Source organism: Pristiophorus japonicus, chromosome 20 (assembly GCF_044704955.1).
Source record: "Pristiophorus japonicus isolate sPriJap1 chromosome 20, sPriJap1.hap1, whole genome shotgun sequence".
NCBI classification, from domain to species: Eukaryota; Metazoa; Chordata; class Chondrichthyes; family Pristiophoridae; genus Pristiophorus; species Pristiophorus japonicus.
The window spans coordinates 37,912,976-37,929,437 of record NC_091996.1 but is presented as its reverse complement, the minus strand read 5'-3'; positions in this window follow the sequence as shown (position 1 = coordinate 37,929,437).

The window sequence follows — 16,462 nt, the reverse complement described above, 5'->3', positions numbered from 1 at the left end:
AGTCCCTTCCCATTACACATCACCCAGTCCAGGATGGCCAGCTCCCTAGTTGGTTCCTCAACATATTGGTCTAGAAAACCATCCCGAATACACTCCAGGAAATCCTCCTCCACCGCATTGCTACCAGTTTGATTAGCCCAATCAATATGTAGATTAAAGTCGCCCATGATAACTGCTGTACCTTTATTGCACACATCCCTTATTTCTTGTTTGATGCTGTCCCCAACCTCACTACTACTGTTTGGTGGTCTGTACACAACTCCCACTCGCGTTTTCTGCCCTTTGGAATTCCGCAGTTCCACCCATACCGATTCCACATCGTCCAGGTTAATGTCCCTCCTTCCTATTGCATTAATTTCCTCTTTAACCAGCAACGCCACCCTGCCTCCTTTTCCTTTCTGTCTATCCTTCCTAAATGTTGAATACCCCTGGATGTTGAGTTCCCAGCCTTGGTCACCCTGGAGCCATGTCTCCGTGATGCCAATTACATCATACCCGTTAACTGCTACCTGCGCAGTTAATTTGTCCACCTTTTTCCGAATACTCCTCGCATTGAGGCACAGAGCCTTCAGGCTTGTCTTTTTAACGTACTTTGCCCCTTTATAATTTTGCTGTAATGTGGCCCTTTTTGTTTTTTGCCTTGGGTTTCTCTGCCCTCCACTTTTACTATTCTGCTTTCTATCTTTTGCTTCTGACTCCATTTTATTTTCCTCTGTCTCCCTGCATAGGTTCCCATCCTCCTGCCATATAAGTTTCACTCCACCCCAACAGCACGAGCAAACACTCCCCCTAGGACATTGGTTCCGGTTCTGCCCAGGTGCAGACTGTCCGGTTTGTACTGGTCCCACCTCCCCCAGAACCGGTTCCAATGTTCCAGGAATTTGAATCCCTCCATTCTGCACCACTGCTGAAGCCATGCATTCATCTGAGCTATCCTGCGATTCCTACTCTGACTAGCATGTGGCACTGGTACCGGAACCAATGTCCTAGGGGGAGTGTTTGCTAGTGCTGTTGGGGAGGATTTAAGCGAATATGGCAGGGGGATGGGAACCAATGCAGGGAGACAGAGGGAAACAAAAAGGAGGCAAAAGCAAAAGACAGAAAGGAGATGAGGAAAAGTGGAGGGCAGAGAAACCCAAGGCAAAGAACAAAAAGGGCCACTGTACAGCAAAATTCTAAAAGGACAAAGGGTGTTAAAAAAACAAGCCTGAAGGCTTTGTGTCTTAATGCAAGGAGTATCCGCAATAAGGTGGATGAATTAATTGTGCAAATAGATGTTAACAAATATGATGTGATTGGGATTACGGAGACATGGCTCCAGGATGATCAGGGCTGGGAACTCAACATCCAGGGGTATTCAACATTCAGGAAAGATAGAATGAAAGGAAAAGGAGGTGGGGTAGCATTGCTGGTTAAGGAGGAAATTAAGGCAATAGTTCGGAAGGACATTAGCTTGGATGATGTGGAATCTATATGGGTAGAGCTGCAAAACACCAAAGGGCAAAAAACGTTAGTGGGAGTTGTGTACAGACCTCCAAACAGTAGTAGTGATGTTGGGGAGGGCATCAAACAGGAAATTAGGGGTGCATGCAATAAAGGTGCAGCAGTTATAATGGGTGACTTTAATATGCACATAGATTGGGCTAACCAAACTGGAAGCAATATGGTGGAGGAGGATTTCCTGGAGTGCATAAGGGATGGTTTTCTAGACCAATATGTCGAGGAACCAACTAGGGGGGAGGCCATCTTAGACTGGGTGTTGTGTAATGAGAGAGGATTAATTAGCAATCTCGTTGTGCGAGATCCCTTGGGGAAGAGTGACCATAATATGGTGGAATTCTGCATTAGGATGGAGAATGAAACAGTTAATTCAGAGACCATGGTCCAGAACTTAAAGAAGGGTAACTTTGAAGGTATGAGGCGTGAATTGGCTAGGATAGATTGGCGAATGATACTGAAGGGGTTGACTGTGGATGGGCAATGGCAGACATTTAGAGACCGCATGAATAAACTACAACAATTGTACATTCCTGTCTGGCGTAAAAATAAAAAAAGGAAGGTGGCTCAACCGTGGCTATCAAGGGAAATCAGGGATAGTATTAAAGCCAAGGAAGTAGCATACAAATTGGCCAGAAATAGCAGCGAACCCGGGGACTGGGAGAAATTTAGAACTCAGCAGAGGAGGACAAAGGGTTTGATTAGGGCAGGGAAAATGGAGTACGCGAAGAAGCTTGCAGGGAACATTAAGACGGATTGCAAAAGTTTCTATAGATATGTAAAGAGAAAAAGGTTAGTAAAGACAAACGTAGGTCCCCTGCAGTCAGAATCAGGAGAAGTCATAACGGGGAACAAAGAAATGGCGGACCAATTGAACAAGTACTTTGGTTCGGTATTCACTGAGGAGGACACAAACAACCTTCCAGATATAAAAGGGGTCGGAGGGTCTAGTAAGGAGGAGGAACTGAGGGAAATCCTTATTAGTCGGGAAATTGTGTTGGGGAAATTGATGGGATTGAAGGCCGATAAATCCCCAGGGCCTGATGGACTGCATCCCAGAGTACTTAAGGAGGTGGCCTTGGAAATAGTGGATGCATTGACAGTCATTTTCCAACATTCCATTGGCTCTGGATCAGTTCCTATGGAGTGGAGGGTAGCCAATGTAACCCCATTTTTTTAAAAAGGAGGGAGAGAGATAACAGGGAATTATAGACCGGTCAGCCTGACATCGGTAGTGGGTAAAATGATGGAATCAATTATTAAGGATGTCATAGCAGTGCATTTGGAAAGAGGTGATATGATAGGTCCAAGTCAGCATGGATTTATGAAAGGGAAATCATGCTTGACAAATCTTCTGGAATTCTTTGAGGATGTTTCCAGTAGAGTGGACAAGGGAGAACCAGTTGATGTGGTATATTTGGACTTTCAGAAGGCTTTCGACAAGGTCCCACACAAGAGATTAATGTGCAAAGTTAAAGCACATGGGATTGGGGGTAGTGTGCTGACATGGATTGAGAATTGGTTGTCAGACAGGAAGCAAAGAGTAGGAGTAAATGGGACTTTTCAGAATGGCAGGCAGTGACTAGTGGGGTACCGCAAGGTTCTGTGCTGGGGCCCCAGCTGTTTACACTGTATATTAATGATTTAGACGAGGGGATTAAATGTAGTATCTCCAAATTTGCGGATGACACTAAGTTGGGTGGCAGTGTGAGCTGCGAGGAGGATGCTATGAGGCTGCAGAGCGACTTGGATAGGTTAGGTGAGTGGGCAAATGCATGGCAGATGAAGTATAATGTGGATAAATGTGAGGTTATCCACTTTGGTGGTAAAAACAGAGAGACAGACTATTATCTGAATGGTGACAGATTAGGAAAAGGGGAGGTGCAACGAGACCTGGCTGTCGTGGTACATCAGTCATTGAAGGTTGGCATGCAGGTACAGCAGGCGGTTAAGAAAGCAAATGGCATGTTGGCCTTCATAGCGAGGGGATTTGAGTACAGGGGCAGGGAGGTGTTGCTACAGTTGTACAGGGCCTTGGTGAGGCCACACCTGGAGTATTGTGTACAGTTTTGGTCTCCTAACCTGAAGAAGGACATTCTTGCTATTGAGGGAGTGCAGCGAAGGTTCACCAGACTGATTCCCGGGATGGCGGGACTGACCTATCAAGAAAGACTGGATCAACTGGGCTTGTATTCACTGGAGTTCAGGAGAATGAGAGGGGACCTCATAGAAACGTTTAAAACTCTGACGGGTTTAGACAGGTTAGATGCAGGAAGAATGTTCCCAATGTTGGGGAAGTCCAGAACCAGGGGACACAGTTTAAGGATAAGGGGTAAGCCATTTAGGACCGAGATGAGGAGGAATTTCTTCACCCAGAGAGTGGTGAACCTGTGGAATTCTCTACCACAGAAAGTTGTTGAGGCCAATTCACTAAATATATTCAAAAAGGAGTTAGATGAAGTCCTTACTACTAGGGGAATCAAGGGGTATGGTGAGAAAGCAGGAATGGGGTACTGAAGTTGCATGTTCAGCCATGAACTCATTGAATGGCGGTGCAGGCTAGAAGGGCCGAATGGCCTACTTCTGCACCTATTTTCTATGTTTCTATGTTTCTAATCCTGAGATTACTACTTTTGAGGTCCTACTTTTTAATTTAACTCCTTGCTCCCTAAATTCGTCTCGTAGGACCTCATCCCATTCTTTACCTATATCGGTGGTACCTATATGCACCACGACAACTGGCTGTTCACCCTCCCTTATCAGAATGTCCTGCACCCGCTCCGAGACATCCTTGAACCTTGCACCAGGGAGGCAACATACCATTCTGGAGTCTCGGTTGCGGCCGCAGAAACGCCTATCTATTCCCCTTACAATTGAATCCCCTATCACTATCGCTCTCCCACTCTTTTTCTGCCCTCCTGTGCAACAGAACCACCCACGGTGCCATGAACTTGGCTGCTGCTGCTCTCCCCTGATGAGTCATTCCCCTCAACAGTACCCAAAGCGGTGTATCTGTTTTGCAGGGGGATGACCGCAGGGGATCCCTGCACTACTTTCCTTGAACTGCTCTTCCTGTTTATCTTCCATTCCCTATCTGGCTGTGGACCCTTTACCTGCGGTACGACCAACTCACTAAACGTGCTATTCAAGTCATTCTCAGCATTGTGGATGCTCCAGAGTGAATCCACCCGCAGCTCCAGTGCCACAATGTGGTCCGTCAGGATCTGCAGGCGGATGCACTTCCCGCACACATAGTCGTCAGGGACACCGGAAGCATCCCTGACTTCCCACATAGTACAGGAGGAGCATAATGCGTGTCCGAGCTCTCCTGCCATGACTTCACCCTTAGATTAACCTAATTGGGCAACAACAATATTAAAATGTTACTTACTAATAAAGAAAAAGAAAAAGAAAAGCTACTTATCAATCACCAGCCAATCACTTACCCCCTTGGCTGTGACGTCACCTTTCGATTTCTTTCTACTTCTTTTTTGCCTCCCTGCTGCAGCTGCACCGGTAGGCCTCACCAATGAACTCACGCCTCCTCGAACTCCCCGGACTCCTCGCTCACGGGCCTTTATAGGCCTCTGGCTCCTCGATCTCCTGCCTCACCAACGAACTCCCGCCTCCTCGAACTCCCCGGACTCCTCGCTCACGGGCCTTTATAGGCCTCTGGCTCCTCGATCTCCTGCCTCACCAACGAACTCCCGCCTCCTCGAACTCCCTGGACTCCTCGCTCACGGGCCTTTATAGGCCTCTGGCTCCTCGATCTCCTGCCTCACCAACGAACTCCCGCCTCCTCAAACTCCTCGCTCAAGGGCCTTTATAGGCCTCTGGCTCCTCAATCTTCCGCCTCACCAATGAACTCCCGCCTCCATGAACTCCCCGGACTCCGATGTGTATCGGAACTTCATCTATCCCAAGGATCCCCCCCCCAATGATTTAAAAGTGCCGTTGCAGTGGGTTCTCCGTTAGATCCGTGAACGGATAATCGAAGGTTGCCTGTACCCAGTTTAATTGTTTTTTCAAAGCAGGCTGAACAAGTTTGAAATTCAAATGACCAACCTGGTAAGTGTGCCGAGAAATGGGCTCGGCCAAAATTGAGGCCCATGAAACTACTGGATTGTCGTAGAAACCCATCTGGTTCACTAATGTCCTTTCGGGAAGGAAACCTGCCGTCCTTACCCGGTCTGGTCTATATGTGACTCCAGACCCACAACAATGTGGTTGACTCTTAACTGCCCTCTGAAATGGCCTAGCAAAACATTCAGCTGTATTCAAGAAGGCAGCTCACCACCAGCTTCTCAGGGGCAATTACGTATAGGCAATAAATGCCGGCCTTGCCGGCGACATCCATATCCTTTGTTTTTAACTTTTTGAAATACAGTCACAGTTCTTGTGCAGGCAAACATGGCCACCAATTTGTGCTCAAGAAGATCCCATGAAGATCAAACAAATGAATGAATGTATAATTTATTTTGTTGGTGTAAGTGCTCAAGTGCATAGCGGAGTGTGATCACATCACCTTCTGACTCAGAGACACGAATGCTATGAATGGAGCCAAACTAACATTGAATGCTAGTTGTATTTCAGGCCAAACAGATTAGGGCTTGTTATTTCTAAAGTAGTTTTGACTCAGAAAATTGTTTTGAATCTTTTAAAATGACATCACCAGGTATCCATTTTTCTTTCTAAGAAATCCTCCTTCCACACAGAATGTGATTCATTCTTTATGAACTTGTCTCTGAAATGTGGGCGACCCTGGTATGCCGGTATTTATTACCCATCCCTAGTTTCCCTTATAACCACTTAAGTTTGGGACTGAAGTCACATGTAGGCCAAACTAGATAGGGGTGATAGGATTTATTGAGATCAGCTTCACAACTTGCTATGGTGAGAACATAAATTCATGACCTTTTGGATGCCAGACTAGCACTATCATAGAAACATAGAAACATAGAAAGTAGGTGCGGGAGTAGGCCATTCGGCCCTTCGAGTCTGCACCACCATTCAATATGATCATGGTTGACAGACAGACAGTGCCTCATATATTTAGAAATTTGTTCACATATGTCCAAGATCAAATTTAATTTTCTATTGTGTATATTATATAGAACGTTTGAACTATGGATTTGGAATTTGAGTTGTGTGCATTTGTTACATGGTTTGTGGTTGTGCGGACTTTCTGCTATGTGATTCACTTACAGGAACTAGAATAGAGTAGTCAATAAAATGATAAGCGTTTCTGCTTCTGTGAAGTACCCACCAGTTTCTTTCCCTCTGGTTTACCTAATCATTTACCTTGATATTAGAAGGTAGAACGAGATATACTTATTCCTTGGGAGAACTGAGGCACCTCCATTCTCTTTCTCGCTCTCTGGTGCATATGCAATCCTTAAAAGAGTTGCGACCATACCTCATACACCATTATACACAATTCTAGGGTTCAAATATGCGGCGACCAGTTTAATTATTTTTTTTATTTTAATAGCCTATTTATTTATACGTTTGTCTCTGGTAATCCCTTAAATTACATGAAAAATTTGGATTTTTTTAATATAAAGTAAAATCATGGCCAAATGTTCTAAAACAATACAGTAATTAATTTACAAACACATGTCGTTTGATACAATCATAAATATTGATTAATATGTAAAATATCTTAAGATTGACCCTTATGGGCTAAGCACATAGGAAGGCCTATTTGGGGGTCCAATCAGTTACCTCGATGTTATAAGCTTAAACTAAATATACCTAATCTACATTACAGCCACAGAAAATGTTCAAATGTGGATCTGGACAGACCTGGGAACAGAGACATGTAAAAACATATTGCACTCAGCCCAGAGCATCACTGTGCAAAGACTATTTGTGCACCCCACTCCTGGCCAAGAACAGGGAAACAGTCATCAAGGACACCGAGGCTGTCAGGGCCCGCTGGAAGGAGCACTTCAAAGATCTCCTCAATTGAGACTCTGCCTTTGACTCGAGTGTTCTCGACTCCATCCCGCAGCACGCGACCCGCCACCAACTCATTGACACCCCAACACCGCACGAGATAGGAAAAGCCATAAGACAGCTCAAGAACAACAAGGCTACAGGAGCGGATGGAATCCCTGCTGAGGCATTAAAGCATGGCGGAGAGGCACTGTTGGCGCGGATACATGACCTTATCTCTCTCATCTGGAGGGAGGAGAGCATGCTGGAAGATCTCAAAGATGCAGTGATCGTGACCATCTTTAAAAAAAGGGGACAAATCCGAATGCAGCAACTAAAGAGGAATCTCCCTGCTATCAGTCACTGGGAAAGTTATCGCTCGAGTTCTCCTCAACCGTCTTCTCCCTGTGGCCAAGGAGCTCCACCCGGAGTCACAATGCGGATTTCATCCCATACGGGGCACAACGGACATGATCTTTGCAGCACAACAGCTGCAGAAAAAATGCAGGGAGCAGCACCAGCCCTGATACATGGCCTTTTTCGACTTTACAAAGGCCTTTCACACTGTCAACTGCGAGGGTCTATGGAGCGTCCTCCTCCGTTTCGGATGCCCCAAAAATTCGTCAACATCCTCCGCCTGCTCCATGACAACATGCAGGCCGTGATCCTCACTAACGGATCCATTACAGACCCAATCCATGTCATCGCCCCAACCCTCTTCTCAATCTTCCTCGCTGCCATGCTCCACCTCACAGTCAACAAGCTCCCCGCTGGAGTGGAATTAAACTACAGAACCAGTGGGATACTGTTCAACCTTCGCTGTCTCCAGGTCACGTCCACGATCACCCCAACCTCTGTCGTCGAGCTACAGTATGCGGATGATTCCTACATCTGCGCACATTCAGAGGCTGAGCACCAGGACATAGTTGACATATTTATTGAGACGTACGATAGCATGGGCCTTACGCTAAATGTCCGTAAGACAAAGGTCCTTCACCAGCCTGTCCTCGCCGCACAGCACTGCCCCCCTATCATTAAGATCCACAGCACGGACCTGGACAACATGGACCATTTCCCATACCTCCGGAGTCTTTTACCAACAAGAGCAGACATTGATGAGGAGATTCAACACCGCCTCCAGTGCGTCAGCGCAGCTTTCGGCCGCCTGAGGAAAAGAGTGTTTGAAGACCAGGCCCTCAAAACCACCACCAAGCTCATGGTCTACAGGGCTGTAGTAATACCCACCCTCCTGTATAGCTCAGAGACATGGACCATGTACAGCAGACACCTCAAGTCACTGGAGAAATAACACCAACGATGTCTCCGCAAGATCCTGCAAATCCCCTGGGAGGACAGACGCACCAACATTAGCGTCCTCCCCAGCATTGAAGCACTGACCACGTTTGATCAGCTCTGCTGGGCAGGCCACATTGTCCGCATGCCAGACAAGAGACTCCCAAAGCAAGTGCCGTACTCGGAACTCCTTCACGGCAAACGAGCCAAAGGCGGGCAGAGGAAACGTTACAAGGACACCCTCAAAGCCTCCCTGATAAAGTGCAACATCCCCACTGACACCTGGAAGTTCCTGGCCAAAGACCGCCCAAAGTAGAGGAAGAGCATCTGGGAGGGCACTGAGCGCCTTGAGTCTCATCGCCGAGAGCATGCAGAAACCAAGCGCAGGCAGCGGAAGGAGCGTATGGCAAACCAGTCCCACCCACCCCTTCCCTCAACGACTGTATGTCCCACCTGTGACAGTTGTTATATATGTGGACTTGTATTTACTCTGTACAGCCACCAGAGGGCTCATTACCCGGAGTCCCAAGGGATCCCATAATCCCTTGGGAACACAGGTATTTAAGAAGGCTTCACAGGTTGAAGAGGCCTGCAATAAAAGGCTGTCACACTTTACTTTGAGCTCATAGTGTTCAGTCTGACTCTTTCTCCATACACAACAACTGGTGACGAGATACAGATAGTGAACCCAAAAATGCAGAGAACAGTGGGCATCCTGGAAAAGTTCTTGGAGGGAGATGATTGGGAAATTTTTGTGGAGCGACTCGACCAATACCTCATGGCCAACGAGCTAGATGGGGAAGAGAGCGCTGCCAAACGTAGAGCGATCCTCCTCAATGTCTGTGGGACACCAACATATGGTCTCATGAAGTATCTGCTCACTCCAGCGAAACCCACAGAGAAATCGTACGACGATTTGTGCACACTGGTCCAAGAGCATTTGAACCTGAAGGAAAGTGATCTGATAGCGAGGTACCGGTTCTACACCGACAAAAGGTCTGAAGGCCAGGAAGTGGTGAGTTATGTCACTGAGCTGAGACATCTTGCAGGACATTGCGAATTTGAAGGACATTTGGAGCACATCCTCAGAGACTTTTTCGTACTTGGCATTGGCCACGAAACCATGCTTCACAAGCTTTTGACTGTAGAGACCCCAACCTTGAGTAAGGCCATAGCGATAGCCCAGGCATTCATTGCCACCAGTGACAATACGAAGCAAATCTCTCAGCACACAAGTGCTGCTACAATTACTGGGAACAAAGTGATGTTGTTTTCGAATCATAACGGACAGGGCAGGTCACACATGCCTGCAGCTACACGTCCGCAGATGTCTCAGAGTCCACCATCAAGGGTGATGAATGCAAGGTCATTAACACCTTGTTGGCACTGCAGGGGTGAACATCGTTTCCATTCATGCCAATTCAAAGGATATGTTTGCAAGGGCTGTGGAACAATGGGGCACCTCCAACAAGTGTGCAAGTGAGCTGCTAAGCCTGTTAAACCTGCAAACTACCATGTTGCAGAGGACGACAGAGGCACGGAGGATCACAACAAACCAGAGCCTCAGACAGAGGAGGCAGAGGTACATGGGGTGCAGTCATTCACCACGAATTGTCCCCCGATAATGCTGAATGTTGAACTAAATGGACTCCCGGTGGCAATGGAGCTGGACGCGGGCACGAGTTAGTCCATCATGGGCAAAAAGACTTTTGAAAGGTTGTGGTGCAACAAGACCTCAAGGCCAGTCTTAACTCCAGTTCGCACGAGACTAAGAACTTATACTAAAGAACTGATTCCTGCAATTTGCAGTGCTACTGTAAAGATCTCCTACGATGGAGTGGTGCACAAGCTACCACTCTGGGTGGCACGGGGCGATGGTCCCATGCTGCTCGGCAGAAGCTGGCTGGGAAAGATACGCTGGAACTGGGACGACATCCGAGCGCTATCGCTCGCTGACGACACATCATGTGCCCAGGTCTTAAACAAATTTCCTTCGCTGTTTGAACCAGGCATCGGGAAATTCCAAGGAGCAAAAGTGCAGATCCACCTAATTCCGGGGGCGCTACCCATCCATCACAAGGCGAGAGCAGTACCGTACATGATGAGAGAAAGGGTGGAGATCGAGCTAGACCGGCTGCAACGAGAGGGCATCATTTCACCGATCGAGTTCAGCGAGTGGGCCAGTCCTATTGTCCCAGTCCTCAAGGGAGACGGCACCGTCAGAATCTGTGGCGATTACAAAGTAACTATCAATTGTTTCTCCCTGCAGGACCACTACCCACTACCAAAAGCCGATGACCACTTTGCAATGCTGGTGGGAGGAAAGACATTCACGAAGCTGGATTTGACTTCAGCCTACATGCCGCAGGAACTGGAGGAATCATCGAAGGCCCTCACCTGCATCAACACGCACAAAGGTCTTTTTATTTATCACAGATGCCCGTTTGGAATCCGATCAGTGGCGGCGATATTCCAGAGAACATGGAAAGTTTACTGAAGTCGGTCCCGCACACCGTGGTCTTCCAGGATGAAATCTTGGTCACAGGTCGGAACACAGTCGAGCACCTGCAGAACCTGGAGGAGGTTCTTAGTCGACTCAACCGTGCTGGGCTCAGGTTAAAACGCTCGAAGTGCGTTTTCCTGGCGCCTGAAGTGGAATTCCTGGGAAGGAGGATTGCGGTGGACAGCATCAGGCCCATCAACGCAAAGACGGAGGCAATCGAGAACGCACCAAGGCCACAGAACGTGACGGAGATGCGGTCGTTTCTGAGACTCTTGACCTACTTTGGTAACTTCTTACTGGGTCTCAGCACCCTGCTAGAACCACTGCATGTCTTACTACGAAAAGGGGGCGAATGGGTTTGGGGCAAAAGCCAAGAAAATGCTTTTGTAAAAGCGAGAAAATTGTTGTGCTCAAATAAATTGCTTGTGTTGTATGATCCATGTAAGCGTTTGGTACTAGCATGTGATCCATCGTCATATGGTGTCGGGTGTGTATTGCAACAAGCTAATGATTTTGGGAAACTGCAACTGGTTGCTTATGCATCCAGGAGTCTGTCTAAGGCCGAGAGTGCTTACAGCATGATTGAAAAAGAAGCGTTAGCATGTGTCTATGGGGTAAAGAAAATGCATCAATACCTATTTAGGCTAAAATTCAAATTGGAAACTGACTATAAGCCATTCATATCCCTGTTTTCCGAGAGTAAAGGGATAAATACCAACGCATCGGCCCGCATCCAGTGATGGGCGCTCACATTGTACGCTTATAACTACGCCATCCGCCACAGGCCAGGCACAGAAAACTGCGCCAATGCTCTCAGTAGGCTGCCATTGTCCACCACGGGGGTAGAAATGGCGCAGCCCGCAGATCTAGCCATGGTTATGGAAGCATTTGAGAGTGAGCAATCACCCGTCACTGACCGGTAGATCAAAACCTGGACAAGCCAGGACCCCTTATTATCTCTGGTCAAAAGCTGTGTGCTTCACGGGAGCTGGTCCAGTGTTCCAGTAGAAATGTAGGAAGAGATAAAGCCGTTCCAGCAGTGCAAAGATGAAATGTCTATACAGGCAGACTGCCTTCTGTGGGGCAATCCAGTAGTGGTCCCCAAGAAGGGCAGAGACACCTTCATCAATGACCTCAACAGTACCCACCCAGGCATCGTAATGACGAAAGCGATAGCCAGATCCCACGTGTGGTGGCCCGGTATCGATGCGGACTTAGAGTCCGGCATTCACAGACGTAATACATGCTCGCAATTAAGCAATGTACCTAGGGAGGCGCCGCTAAGTTTATGGTCTTGGCCCTCCAAACCGTGATCTAAGGTACACGTCGACTATGCAGGCCCGTTCTTGGGTAAAATGTTCCTTGTGGTTGTAGATGCATATTAAAAGTGGATTGAATGTGAAATAATGTCGGCTAGCATGTCCGCTGCCACCACTGAAAGCCTGTGGGCCATGTTTGCCACACACAGCTTACCCGATGTCCTGGTGAGCAACAACGGGCCATGTTTTACCAGTGCTGAGTTCACAGAATTCATGACCCATAACGGGATCAAACATGTCACATCTGCCCCGTTTAAACCAGCGTCCAATGGTCAGGCAGAGAGAGCTACTTAACCAATGTAAATATTTTTAAAAATGTTACGCAACTGTGAATTACACAATAATTATGCAAAATGCCTTGGATCATATTCAAAAAGCTACTTTTACAAACTAAGATACAATGGTAACCACTGTGATCAGTTTGGTCACCCAAGTATGTAAAGAAAGCAATAGGTGTGACAGCATCACAGAAAGAGTCAACATAGTCCGAATAATTTGGATAACTTTTTTCCCCTATTTGGAAGGATAGATTACACGGATTAGTGCTAAACAATAGCCTGTATTTATATAACACTTTTAACAGAGTAAAATGTCCCAAGACCTTTCACAGGAGCGTTATCAAATAAAATTTGACACCAATCCATGCAAGGAGATATTAGGATAGATGAGAGGTAGGTTTAAGGAGCGTCTTAAAGGAGGAGAGAGAGTTAGAGAGGTGTAAGGAAGGAATTCCAGAGTTTAGAGCTTAGGCAGCTGAAAGCATAACCACCAGTGATGGAGCGATTAAAAATAGCGGATGCGCAAGAGGCCAGAATTGGAGGAGCACAGAGATTTCGGAGCGATGTCAGGCTAGTGGAGGTTGCAGAGGTAGGGAGGGGTGAGGCCATGGAGGATTGAAAAAATGGATGAAAATTTTAAAATTGAGGCCTTGCTGGACCGGGAGCCAATGTAAGAACATAAGAACATAAGAAATAGGAGCAGGAGTAGGTCATTTGGCCCCTCGAGCCTGCTCCGCCATTCAATAAGATCATGGCTGATCTGATCATGGGCTCAGCTCCACTTCCCTGCCTGCTCTCCATAACCCTTGACTCCCTTATCGCTCAAATATCTGTCTATCTCCGTCTTAAATATATTTAATGACCCAGCCTCCACAGCTCTCTGGGGCAGAGAATTCCACAGACTTACAACCCTCTGAGAGAAGAAATTTCTCCTCATCTCAGTCTTAAATGGGCGGCCCCTTATTCTAAGACTATGTCCCCTAGTTTTAGTTTCCCTTATAAGTGGAAATATCCTCTCTGTATCCAACTTGTCGAGCCCCCTCATTATCTTATAAATTTCAATAAGATCATCTCTCATTCTTCTGAACTTCAATGTGTATAGGCCCAACCTATTCAACCTATCTGCATAAGTCAACTCCCTCATCTCCGGAATCAATCTAGTGAACCTTCACTGAACAGCTTCCAATGCAAGTATATCCTTCCTTAAATACGGAGACCAAAATTGTATGCAGGTGTGGCTTCACCAATACCCTGTACAGTTGTAGCAGGACTTCTCTGCTTTTATATTGTATCCCCCTTGCAATAAAGGCCAACATTCCATTGGCCTTCCTGATCACTTGCTGTACCTGCATACTAACTTTTTGTGCTTCATGCACAAGGACCCCCAGGTCTCTCTCTACTGCAAAACTTTGCAATTTTTCTTCATTTAAATTTTAATTTGCTTTTCTATTATTTCTGTAGGTCAGAGAGCGCAAGGGTGATGGATTAATGGGACTTGTTACGAATTAGGATACAGGCAATAGAGTTTTGGTTGAGCTCAAGTTTATGGATGGTGGAAGATGGGAGGCTGGCTAGAAGAGCGTTGGAATAGTCAAATCTAGAGCTATGTAAGAATCGCCGGAAACATCGACAGCATCAGGGTAAACATTTTGAACTTCAAGTTTTGGACATTGTTTTTCCATATTTTCTGTTACTGCAGAAGAGCAGACAGCGGATTGGGATAGATCCAGACATGTTCCAGAGGAATACACATCAGGGGAACGGGGATGGGTCAATGGCTGAAATCTCAGGAAGATGGCTGATGGAGGATCCTTCGTCATGTAATGGGAAGCCATCAGTGAGAGATCAGGTAATCTGGTCGGTGCTCAAGCCATCAAAATGACTGAGAGCCCAGGAGCGCAGGAACCTCAGGACAAAGGAAGCTATTTGATTCGTTGGAGCCTGTATCCCCAGGAACAGTCCAGTAACAAAGGCATAGGCTGAAGATGTGATTCGTTGCTCTTTAGTTGGACTGCCTCAGGCAAAGGACTGATTTTGGCGCGAGAATTCAGAAGCATTTTTCAGGTATAAGAGATGGCAGTTTGCAGCCATCTCTCTCTCTCTCTCCTTTTCTATGCTTGCTTGCTTTGTTCAACGCACTCAAGGACCAAGCACTCTGTCTGGGGTGGAGAGAAGAAACCACCATCTATGAGCAGAGAGAGCCTCGCTTATTGGGAGAAGCAGCGAGTAAGCCAGAGGGGTAATTGGTGAGCATTATCCTAGCCTACGCATCCTTAAGACCACCGCATAGTGTGAAGGGGCAGTGTGTGTCCCAACCAAGCCGTAGAGATTTAGTGGGGAGGTTTCTGCACGGATCATAGGCATACGCACAGTCTGTTGGACAGATTCAGTGGTGCCCTATTGAGCCAAGTGGGGGTGTTTTAGTCATGGCTACTTCGCAATAGGGGCTTGTTCAGATGGGCCAGTGTTGTGTGTTGTACTGCGTTTGTTTGTTTCACACCACCAGGTTGTGTTTTACTGGGTGCAGGTGTGTGCTTTAACTTGAATAAAAGCGTTGTGATGGTTGAGGCCGAAAGATCTGTCTATAACTGTGTATTCTGTTAACCACTACAATTCCTGGGTCTAGAACTTTTGTAAGGGAGGTGATTCAAAACCATCAAGGGTTTCAGCAGAAGATGAGCTGAGGCAGGGTCAGAGTCGGGCAATGTTACGGAGCTGGAAGCAGACAGTCTTGGTGATGGCCTGGATGTGTGGACGCAATCTCACCTCGAGGTCAAATACAACGCCAAGGTTGTAAATGATCTGGTTCTGCTTCAAGTAGTGGCTAAGGAGGGATGGAGTCATTGGCAATTGAACAGAGTTTGTGGCGGGGACCGAAGACAAGTGCTTTGGTCTTTCCAATGTTTAGTTGGAGAAAAATTTCTGCTCATCCAGTAATGGATGTCGGACAAGCACTCTGACAAATTAATGACAGTGGCAGGATCGAGAGAGGTCGTGGTGAAGTAGAGCTGGGTGTCATCATCAGACATGTGGAACCTGACATATTTTTCGGATGATGTCTCCAAGGGGCAGCATGTTGTTGAGAAATAGGAGGGATTCAAGGTTAGAACCTTGGGGAACTCCAGAGGTAAAGTTGCGGGGGCAGCAGGAGAAGCCATTGCAGATGATTCTCTAGCTACAACTGGATAGATAAAAATGGAACCAGGCGAGTGCAGTCCCATCCAGCTAGACTATGAAGGAGAGGTGTTGGAGAAGGATAGAGTGGTCAACCGTGTCAAAGGCTGCTGACAGGTCAAGAAAAATGAGGAGGGCTAGTTTACCCCAGTCACAGTCACATATATTATCTGTGACTTTGATAAGGGACATTTCTACTGTGGCAGGGGCGGAATCCTGATTGGAGGGATTCAAACATGGAATTCCGTGAAAGATGGGCATGGATTTGGGAGGCGACAACACGTTGAAGGATTTTGGAGAGGACAGGGAGGTTGGAGATAGGGCGGTAGTTTGCAAGGCAGTGGTGTCAAGGGTGGGTTGTTTGAGGATGGGTGATGTTGACAGGTTTGAAGGGGAGGGGTACAGTACCTGAGAAACTAACAATTTCTCCTGATTTTACATCATTTTTTAATCACGTTTAT